This window comes from Lactuca virosa, chromosome 3 (genome assembly GCF_052849685.1).
Source record: "Lactuca virosa cultivar CGN04683 chromosome 3, Lactuca_virosa_CGN04683_v6, whole genome shotgun sequence".
Lineage (NCBI taxonomy): Eukaryota > Viridiplantae > Streptophyta > Magnoliopsida > Asterales > Asteraceae > Lactuca > Lactuca virosa.
Genome location: NC_136428.1, coordinates 326110393 through 326121744, shown reverse-complemented (window position 1 = coordinate 326121744; position 11352 = coordinate 326110393). Strand labels below are relative to the sequence as shown.

At 33.7% G+C, this 11352-nt stretch overlaps 1 long non-coding RNA gene across 2 annotated transcripts; it reads right to left on the bottom strand.

Annotated features, from left to right (window-relative positions):
* Window positions 1–5496: 5496 nt before the first annotated feature.
* On the bottom strand, window positions 5497–8017 carry LOC145163068 (uncharacterized). Of its 2 annotated transcripts, XR_013739545.1 has the most exons (3): window positions 7514–8017; window positions 7265–7289; window positions 5497–7124 (listed from the first exon to the last, which is right to left on the bottom strand). It is a non-coding gene; the product is annotated as an uncharacterized LOC145163068 (long non-coding RNA). The 2 variants fall into 2 exon arrangements; XR_013739544.1 differs by having other exon boundaries at window positions 5497–7289.
* Between the last annotated feature and the right edge of the window lie 3335 nt (window positions 8018–11352).

Sequence of the window (11352 nt, the reverse complement as noted above, 5' to 3'; positions counted from 1 at the left end):
TCTTGTACCATTGTCTAGGAGACTGCTTGAGGCCATAAAGAGATTTGTTCAACTTGCATACGTAGTTCTCCTTTCCAGGAACTACAAAACCTTCAGGTTGTTGCATAAAAATCTCTTCCTCAAGCTCACCATTTAGGAAAGCTGTAGTGACATCAAGTTGTTCTAACTCAAAATCGTTAGAAGCAACCAACCCCAACAACACACGAATGGAAGTATGTTTGACAACTGGGGAATAAATGTCAGTGTAATCAATACCATGAATCTGACTGTAGCCTTTAGCTACTAACCGAGCTTTGTATCTTGGTTTATCATTTGGGTTGACAGGTTCCTTGAGCTTGTAGACCCATTTGCATTTAACTGGTCTCTTCCCTTTCGGAATAGGAACTAAATTCCAAGTACTGTTTCGCTGCAAGAATTCCATCTCATTTTGCATAGCGAGCATCCAATCATTTGAGTCTTCAGATTTGATAGCCTCGTCATAATTTGCAGGCTCCGTTGCAGACTCAATATTATCAGCAACAATAAAAGCATAGGCAACCAAATCAGATTCAGCATACCTCTTCGGAGGAATAATCTGTCTTCTCGGTCTATCTCTTGCAATGCTTGGAGTAGTAGCTTGTGGTTGTGAAGGTGTTGAATCTTCACCAACAACATGCTCATCCGACGAAGAAGAATCTTGATGCTGATTTGTACTCTGATTATTGGTAGGTGAAGTAGGAAGCTCCACCTCCATTTGAGCATTCTCTTTATTTGCTTCGGATGATACATCTGATGCATCTGTTCTTTTAGAAGAGTCAGCAACTGGTTGAAATATAGCAGACTCATCAAAAGTAACATCTCTTGAGATGATAATTTTCTTCAAATCAAAACTCCATAACTTGTAACCCTTTACACCTTGATTGTACCCAAGAAAAACGCATTTGATTGCTCTTGGTTCTAGCTTCCCATTGTCAACTCGTGCATACGCTGGACATCCGAATGGTTTTAAATCTGAATAATTGGCAGGTTTACCGGACCATAACTCAAACGGAGTTTTCTTCTCGATTGCTCGTGACGGTGATCGGTTGATAACATAGCAAGCAGTCGAAGCAGCCTCCGCCCAAAAAGACTTTGGCAATTTGGAATTAGAAAGCATACACCAGACCTTCTCCATAATGGTGCGATTCATCCTTTCAGCTACACCATTTTGTTGAGGTGAATGGACTACTGTACGATGTCGAGTAATGCCTTCCTTTTGACAATAGACATTAAACTCTTCTGAGCAAAACTCAAGTCCATTATCCGTACGAAGATACTTTACCACCAGACCTGATTGCTTTTCAACCTAAACTTTCCAATTTCTGAAGGTATAGAAAACGTCTCCTTTATGTTTTAAGAAGAAAGACCACACCTTCCTGGAGAAATCATCAATAATAGTGAGCATATAAATAGCTCCACCTTTTGAAGCAACTCGAGCCGGTCCCCACAAATCCGAGTGAACATAATCAAGTGGTCCTTTCGTTGTATGGATGCCACTTGCAAACCTCACTCGTTTTGCCTTTCCATATACACAGTCTTCACAGAAATCCAAATTAACAATCTTTTGTTGACCAAGTAAACCTCTTCGACTCAATTCTGACATGCCTTGAAAACTCATATGGCCGAGTCGAAGGTGCCAAAGACGGGACTGATCTGGATCAGAAAGAGACTTTGAAACAACAGCAGCATCACTCGAAATTGTTTGCCCGTCAAGAAAGTAAAGATCTGAGGTTTTTCGTTTGGCTCTCAGTTTGTCGGAGCCGTCTTTGAATACCCTGAGAACTCCACCTTTACCAGCAAACTCGTATCCCCTTTTGTCAAAAGAACTGAAAGATAACAAGTTTCTTCTGAGGTCAGGAACATATCTAACATCCCCCATGGTTCGAATAACTCCGTCAAACATACGGATCTTGACTGAACCATGTCCAAGAACTGGACATGTAGTATTGTTACCCATCAACACATAGCCCTGGTTAACCTTTTCAAATGTGTAAAACCAACTTTTGTTGTGACACATATGAAAAGTACAACCAGAGTCGAGTATCCAATCACCAGTGGAATCCAGGTTATCTGAATAAACTGTCAAAAGTTCTCCAATACCTTCCACCTCAGCTACATCGGCTTCACCCGAAGTGCTAGCTTGTTTACCATTTGCTGCCGTCTTTTCTTTTTCTTTATTCTTCAACTTGAAGCATTCTTCAAGCACATGTCCCTTCTTGTGACAATAGTTGCAAGACTTTCGTTTGCCTTTTGATTTGGATCTGGTTCTGTTGGAAGATTGAGAAGTTCTACTCCTCTCTGTTGTTCTTCCTCTGGCATTCAAACCTTCGGCTTTAGCATCACTTGAACCACCACCAGTAATATGCTTCATCTTCTCTTTGGAATCCAAAGCTGTATAGACTTCATCTAAAACTAAAGTGTCATGGCTATAGATAATAGTATCACGAAAATGGCTATAGGATTCTGGCAACGACGACAGTAAGAATAAAGCCAAGTCTTCATCTTCATACTGAACATCCATATTCTCTAAGTTATTTACTAACTCTTTAAATGTGGATATATGTTCAGTTAAAGAGCCTCCTTCAATCATCTTGAGATTGAACAACCGTTGCTTCAAATGCAACTTGTTTGGTAAGCTCTTGGTCATCAACAGTTGCTCCAACTTTAGCCATAAAGAAGCCGCTGACGTTTCTTTTAGAACATCTTGCAAAACATCGTTTGACAAGTGCAAACGAATCTGGGATAAAGCCTTCAGATCTTTCATCTCCTTTTCTTCTTCGGTCCATGTATCGGGCATCTTATTGAAACCCAAGAGCGCCTTGTGTAAATCCATCTGAATGAGAATGTCTCTCATCTTTACTTGCCACAACGGAAATCGGGTGTTACGATCCAGTAGTGGAATATCGTATTTTACAGAAGACATGATTAATTACTTGATAAAATGATCCCAACGAGCTAATATCACAACCTGGATGCTCTGATACCAATTGTTGTGAAATACGAAGGATCCGAATAGACTTAAATAATATTAGCTCAATGCGGAATGGGATCAAAAATTATCAAAGCGTAATAATCACAACGAAATACGAATAAAATAAATAGAATAGAGACACAGGAATTTACGTGGAAACCCAAATCGGGAAAAAAAAACCACGGGCGGAGGAAGCCGAGAAACAATTCACTATAATTTGCAGTGTTTACAGGGATTATGAAAGAGATTACAAATAGAGTGAGAGGGCTAAAATATATGGTGGTGTATCAGTATATATATATATATATATATATATATATATATATATATATATATATATATATATATATATATATATATATATATATATATATATATATATATATATGTAATGTTTTACTATATATATATATATATTTTTTGATTGTTGGGTTATATGTGGGTTAAGTCTCTCTGGCTATTTATAGCCAAAGAGGAGAATATAAATCTAATATGAAAACAAAAATGTCGTCCAAAAAATTGTTGCGCCTCCATTCCGTCCAATTTCATTTTCAATTTCATATTAGATTACTATTCACAGTCAAACTATGAATAGTAAATGATAAGTTACGGAAATAACCCCTGAACTATTTGCCACTTGCTAATTTTGGAGGCAACTTTTCCACAATTTTGTTCATCAAAATTATAACATGAGCACCGTGGTATGCTATGAGGATTCAGGAAAACTTGCAGAAACAGAATCAGTGTTATCTTACCTTCTCAACCGGACCAACTAATGAATGGGTGAATAAACAATGCAAATCCCATCAATAATCAACTCCAATAGCGGATGAAAACCTAAAAGATGAAATCGATTTAAGCCTGTCGATTGCAGAACCAAAAAGGCATGGAATTAGCAGACAACAGTAAATCAAAACATACCTGAGAGAGAGAGAGAGAGAGAGAGATAGAGAGAGAGAGAGAGAGAGAGAGAGAACCGAGCCAACATTCTAATTGCCAAACTATATATATATATATATATATATATATATATATATATATATATATATATATATATATACTAGCCGTTTACCCGCGCTAAGCGACGGGTGCGAGTAGTTTTTTTTTCATAAATTAGTTTCTAGAGGCGATGTATCAACAAATAGTTGGGAAGATGATTGTTAACTTTCAGTAAATAGTTTGTTTTTTCAAAAACATTACATATTAAAAAGAGTAAGCAATACATCAACGAATAGTTTCATTTCGGTTTTAGGTCTCATGAAATTAATTTGTTTCAGGTGGATTCTCATGGGTTGTTGATAGTAAAGTCGAAGGGTCGGGGTGTGTAAAAGTTAAAAAGTAACGAACACATCTAAAATCATTAGCAGATAATATGATTGATCGCAAAATTAAAGCACTATTTATGATCAATTAAGTATTCATATATACAACTCGTCTCTTTGTTTATTCCCTTTAGATGTTGATCGAATATTATTAGATTGTGTTCCTACATTACATTACTTGAATATTGTTAGCTTGTGATCCTACATTACCGATTGCAACTCATTTTATAATGTTGTCGAGAATTTTAATTATAAAGTTTAACGATAAATTTTACGTGTACATTTTTCTTTACATAATATAGTATTGTTATCTTACAAATTAAGAACTTACCGGTTTATTTAAAATTTTGAAATTTTGCTTTTAACCATAAAATATATAAAAATTTGTTTTAATTAAAAATGATTTTTTTGTTTAATGGGAAAATGTGATTTTTATTTTAGTTATGATAAAATGGGTACCTATGCCGATAATAAGTCATGATAATAAATCACATACACAAAACTAAAAATTTTAATTGGTTTCGAACACTTAAAAATGTTTACTTTGTGGTAATTGGTAAATTTCGGTAAGTTAATAAACATTTGAAATGGTCAATCCTAAACATCTATCAATGCTTACAAAACTTGTAATGTTATCTTATTTTATAAGAGTTTTCAAATTAAATTAATGTTTTTCCAAAATGATTAACACCATTAAGAGATATTATACCTCTAATATTAAAACTCTATAATATTATATTCTCTTTGTATATATTGACCTAGATGCAACATAATCATTTTCAAATTATAATTTATTTTTTAATGGAATTTGGCCTACTACCATGCAATGTACATCATTTGAATACAGCCAATAGAAAAAAATCAAAAAGGAGCTCGCTTTCATTTGCAAATGACCGTAAAATATTAAAAACCACCCGATATTGATAAGATACACAAAATAATTTCTTGAGTGTTAGTGGCAACATTAATAATGATAAAGACATTTTGTTAAGAAAAAAGTACATAAGATGATTTTTTTTCCATTTCTCTTCGAATCCCTTCAATATCAAAGTTTAACACATCCCCTCCTGCCTTTGTTGCCTACTTGCTCCCAATTTAAGATGAAAAGGCCAATGAATTCATAAGGCATCATCTCCATGGAAATGTACACAATCATTTTTGGGGAGAAATCATGGCACATGTGTATGCATGATAGATGAAAATTGTATATCATATCATAAAATTTACTCACATTTACAGGAACAACCAATATAAAATAACATAGATATCACATACAGATCATTCCTCTTAATATATGCATATATGGCTGTATTAAGACCATTACCCTACCAACAAATAAGGTTAAAATATTATGTTATTATAATTTATAAACAATAACCTTGAACCAGAATTCCAACTCCTCACCTGAAACAAAAGTTAGATCCAACTTAGGCTTTCATCAGTTCTAATTGTTCATCAAGTAATAGTAAAAGGGGTGAAATAATTATCCGACTGAGCTATACAAACAAAAGGGCGTGATAAATATCATCAAAATTAAAACCAATATACCTACATAACCCATGGATAAAAGGTTAGCCAAAATGTGAATCTTAGTAAAGAAAATATATGGAAATGTGTTTTTGTTGAACATTTATCATATAGGTAGTTCCAAAACATATATGTTTTAAAAGGCTTGCATCAGACCTGGTAATAAAAAAAAGTACAATCCTATTTCAAATACATGTTAGTAGCCAATTTGAGAGTAGAATGCAATTTCTATAACATTCCATATATGGTATAAGTTTATCGCAAAAACTTATATTTTTTGAAAAACATTGCATCGGACCTAGTAATACTAATAATAGACAAAAAAACATTTTTTAAAGTACAATGTCATTTCAAGTACATCCTGGTAGTGTTTTCATACTTATTACCTTTTGAGTCGACAAAACAAACCTTTTTGTAGGACTATACCGACAAACCGCCATTTGTTTTTCTAAGTCTCTGTAAAGTTCTGCAAGTTAATCTAACAAAAAAGGTTAGAAAAATCTTTTTGTAAAATAATTGTGTAAATCTGCCAAAACACAATAACTTAAAAATACTTTTGAAGTAGGAGCATTAATACACACTTTATCATCAATTTTGAGTAAGATCTTTTTCATGTTTACCCATCTCTTCTTTTTGTCAACTGATGATAATAACATTGCAAAAATGTCAATTTCACATACAATAAGACATTAGATGGCAAACTTCAGCAAGACATGCTTCCCTAAGTCAGAAGAAGTTGGTCTTCTAGACAATAATCTGTAGTGACCTGAAATACTTAGTATCAATAAAGGGTTATGTTAAATCCCTTTATCTATTGCTTTCCAAGCCAATAACAGCATATTAAGGCGTCACTCTTCACAATTTTTTTTTCTTTATCAATTTAGCCTCGTGCTGATTAATCATGTGAGGATGATCTTCCATCTATAGCTTCAAGGACCATCTAGCAGTCAAGCTCAAAGAAAGGGTAGCACAATATTTGACCAAATTAACCCTGTAACATAAGTACCTGAATGTTCATATTCTATATTCCAAGAAAAAAAAGAGAATCTACATGATTCTTTACAATGCATTTCCATTTGTATGAATAATAAAAATTAGCAACATAGATTAATATATATGTTAGTTAAATCATCTTACTTTCGATTCTTGCTATCAAAGCATTGTACTTTTTTTCTTACTAAGACATTGTACTATCTCAAATCTACACATTTATAACACATTACAAGATCCATCAGTTAATCGACCTAAACCTCATCTCTTGATAAAATTTTCAGATCTCCAACGACCTAAACATTGATCACCCAAAACATTGATTGGTTAAATCATGGGGAAAATCAAATCAAACTATAATTAAAAAACTACAATCTAAAAAACAGTAAAAACATATAAATCTGAGATAAAGGTTGCAGAATCCAAAATTCCATACCTGACCTTCCAGATCTAGTTTAAACCTATTTTCAACCAACAAAAAAAACCCATTTCAAAAAAGAAAACTAAAAACATCGAGATGAGGTGGGGAGAACAAATTCCTGGGACTATTTTGTTATGTTATTCATCGGGGTGGCAGAAATGCAGACAAAAAAAGACTATCGATTTCAGGTTGAGTAACCAAAAAAAAAATTTAGTTGGGAAATATGAGTATGAAAGGAGAAAGGGTGAGATTTTTTGTTCTTACCTAGAACTAATGCTGGAAGACTTCAATGCTGACAGTGGCGGCGACTGGCGGTGGTTGTTGTGCTTCCTTAGAAATGGAGCGGTGGTGGTCGACGATTGTCTTCAAAAATCACAAAAACACCAGATCTGGTGGTCTTTGTGGCGGTTCTGTAGGTGGAAATAAGATCAGCGATCATAGTTTATATGTAGTGATAGACCCAAAACTCAACCGAGCAAAAGAAACAGACACAGATACAAGAACAGAAGCGAGAAAGGGGTATCAATTTACAGATGGAAGCTCTAGGATGTACGATTTGCCGTTGCTCTTGCCCTGGTTTTGGAGAGAAAACGCGTATAACGGGAGAGAGAAAGAAGAGGAGGCAATGCAAGCTGAAATGGGTTCAATGGTTTTTAAATAGATTGTGGAAGAGAGCTCAATTCAAATTTTGAATCAAATGAGAGGTGATCGGAGATGCGAGGGATGATGATGGTAACAACTATCATTGACCGAGAATGAAGCTGGTATCAATTGATACTCGGTCAAAATAAAACAGACAGTTAGAAACAGACACATCCTTAATTTAAGCTAACAATCTTTTGATTTCAAAGGCCCGCCCTTTTCAATTGATCGGATAAGATTTAGATTTTTTTTTTGAACGAAAGTATTTTGCATGCATAAAGTTGTTGTAAATGCTATTTTAAAGGTTCTACCTCTTAAAATTCAGCATTTAGGGCTAAATGCTTATATATATATATATATATATATATATATATATATATATATATATATATATATATAGGAGGAGAAGAATGAAGCAGTTTCGGGAGCCTGACATCGTGGGAGCGCATTTGCAGGGAAGGCGGACAGTTACCGGCCATTGTTGGGAATGTGAGGAGGGGTGAAGAACCGGAAGGAAAACGGTAAATAGCGACCTCTTATACAGGCAGATCAGTTACTACAACTACCTGATGTTTAAGGCTTATGGAGGTGGGCAGTTGAACTCGGAGGGCAGGGAGGTTATCTGTGAAAGGGGACGAACGTAGTAGGGAGAACGTGGAGTTTCTAGAAGGAAACATGGAGGAGAAGTGGGAGGTTGCAGACGTACCGGGCAACGTGGAGAAGAAACTGAGCTGACCAAAAAACCGTAAATAAGGAGTTTATGTGGATGTGATCAAAAGTTGAAGAGATCCAACGACTATAAATGACAAAGCGGTTATTTGTGACCCGGTGTTAGTAATAATAATAATTTGATTATCCAACATAACATTATAAAACTAATGAAAACAAAAGAAAGAAAAACTCATGATAATGAAATTTCACAAAACCATAATAAGAGTTCTGCCAAATGTAATTGTTTGTTATAAAGACGCAATATAGAGCTAAAATATAAGATTACCTAAGCTACTTATAAAATTGCTATAAGTTTTAAGATTCATTAAAACTTTTTATAATCAAATGGAATACAAATAAACAGTAAACTAAATGATAACTATGAATACTGAATGTTTGGGCTACTGGAGTATCTTTATACAAACTTCATAATTATAGCAATGTACTTTGAAAGTACAATGATATAATTAGGTTCACAGTAACAGAAAAACAAACAAAACATAGTGGAATTGTTAAAGTTTTCTCAATGAAATATCATAGGTAATATAATGATAATTAATGATCTCCTTTTAAGTACAAACGAAGTTTAAACAGATTGGATGAAAGAAATCATATCATATCCACATTCAAACAAAACAATATCTACAATCAATTGTAGACACACGAACTCATATTATATCATATCTACAAACAATTGAACATAAAACTAAGGAAAATCCATCAACAAATTCCAAAATAATTAAGATAGTCTGATGAAGTTCAATTCGAAATGACTCGAATGAATTTGAAGTCCAAAACTACTTTGAGCATGCCATCTTTGAGATCAAACATATAATGTAAATAAATACAAAACAGATACCTATAAGCAAATTCAAGTACAAATCCTTAAAACATGGATCTTTAGGCTTTACATAAACCAATAAAACCTATAAGAAATACAAAATATCAAACCAGATTCAAATAAAGCTACATGATCTCCATAAATTTCTGATTTTTGAACTTCTTGGATTCCTAATGAACTAATTCCAGTTGAACCCTAACAAACTGCAAAAAGAAAATGACCTTAGTTTAAACACCGGTAAGAAAGCAAGTATTACGTATAACCCTCCACAAATCTGTCCTTATATATTGGGAAATTCATTATACATACATAATAATACACATATAACAAAATTGAAAGAAATCGATAAACCAGTGTCTAAAAGAGGCCATGTAATTATGTGTGTATATTTAATCTCGATTTAAAGAGTTGTTTAAACATCATGACTAGATGAATATACCCCTCAAAGATTACGAATATACCCCTGAAAGATTTCAACAAAATCATATCAATGAGTAGTAGAAATGAAAAATATTGTGGTAATTTATTCGATACTTAGAAAAAAGACAAAAGGGTAAAATAGGAAGAAAAAAAGGTACCTTAGAATTGAATTTTTGAAGACGATAAATCTTTAGCAACGGTCAACCGGCGAGACCTAATATTGTCATCACCAAAAAGTTCAAGCCTTCGGCAACCAAGTGAAAAATGCTCAATAACTCGATACATATCATCAGGTTTTGCAGTAGAACCTGCATTTTCAATAGTTTTTTTTAAATCACAATTATAATATATATATATATATATATATATATATATATATATATATATATATATATATATATATATACTTTATTATTATTAGTACTAATATATACCGACCATATAGAGGCTCATTCGCGATAATTACATTTGTATCAATGTCGGCATGGATTATATGACTGTGTGCTGGGACATACAATTTTTATGCCTGTCAAGCAATGCTCCTTTAACAAATTTATCACCATTAATTATTTTTTATAAAATATTATGTAAGACAAAAAGGTAATTTGGGTTGCATTCATTTCTTTATTTTTGCTCATATGGACACTTCTACCCTTGTGTTCATCAAACAAGTTTACCAAGTTCTAAAAAGAAAATACTTTTAACTAACAAAAAAACATTTAAAAACAACCAACTACCGTGGACACCAGTTCCTTCCTTTTGAGGTGGATGTTGCATTTGGATCCAAACCTTGAGGTGCAAGATTCTTGCATGTCTTTTCACGATGTCTGTACTCCCCACATCGCGGACACTTGTGCCTTCTTTTCAACTCGTCTGATGATTTAATTCTATTTTTTTTTTGGTCGTTCAACCAAACGTTTGATAATAGGTAGATATATTTTCTCCCCATCTTTTTGCATCCATTGATCTGCTCCAGTAATCGGAGAAATTTCGAAAGCATATGCTTCTTTGAATTTATCTATATTGTAACACGGATCAACATGGTTGTCCCGATTAATATCCCTCGTAAAAGTAATAAAAGTCGTTGCATGTACACATGGAAGGCCCGTAATTTGCCATGCCCAACAATTTTCTTTCATCTAGGTTGACCTCCCAATGTTGTCCCTTACATTTCACTTCAACTTGATTGTCACAACTTCTACAAACTTCATATCCACCCAAGTTCTACATGAAAAAAAAGATATGGTTGAAATGATTATAGATATGTAATAGTGATATTGGCATATTTATGCATATAGTTCATGCATTATCTTAATATTTTATGTTGCATTTGTATAAATTATTGAACAAAAGGTACTTAATTGGTTGAAAATTCGTTTTGCAGCAGCCAAGACATGCTCGTAAAGAAAAGGAAGCGGAATTGGAGAATGGAAGCTAGGATCTTGGAATTTCAAGAAGAAGAAGAAATTTAAGAAGAACACTGCGTGTT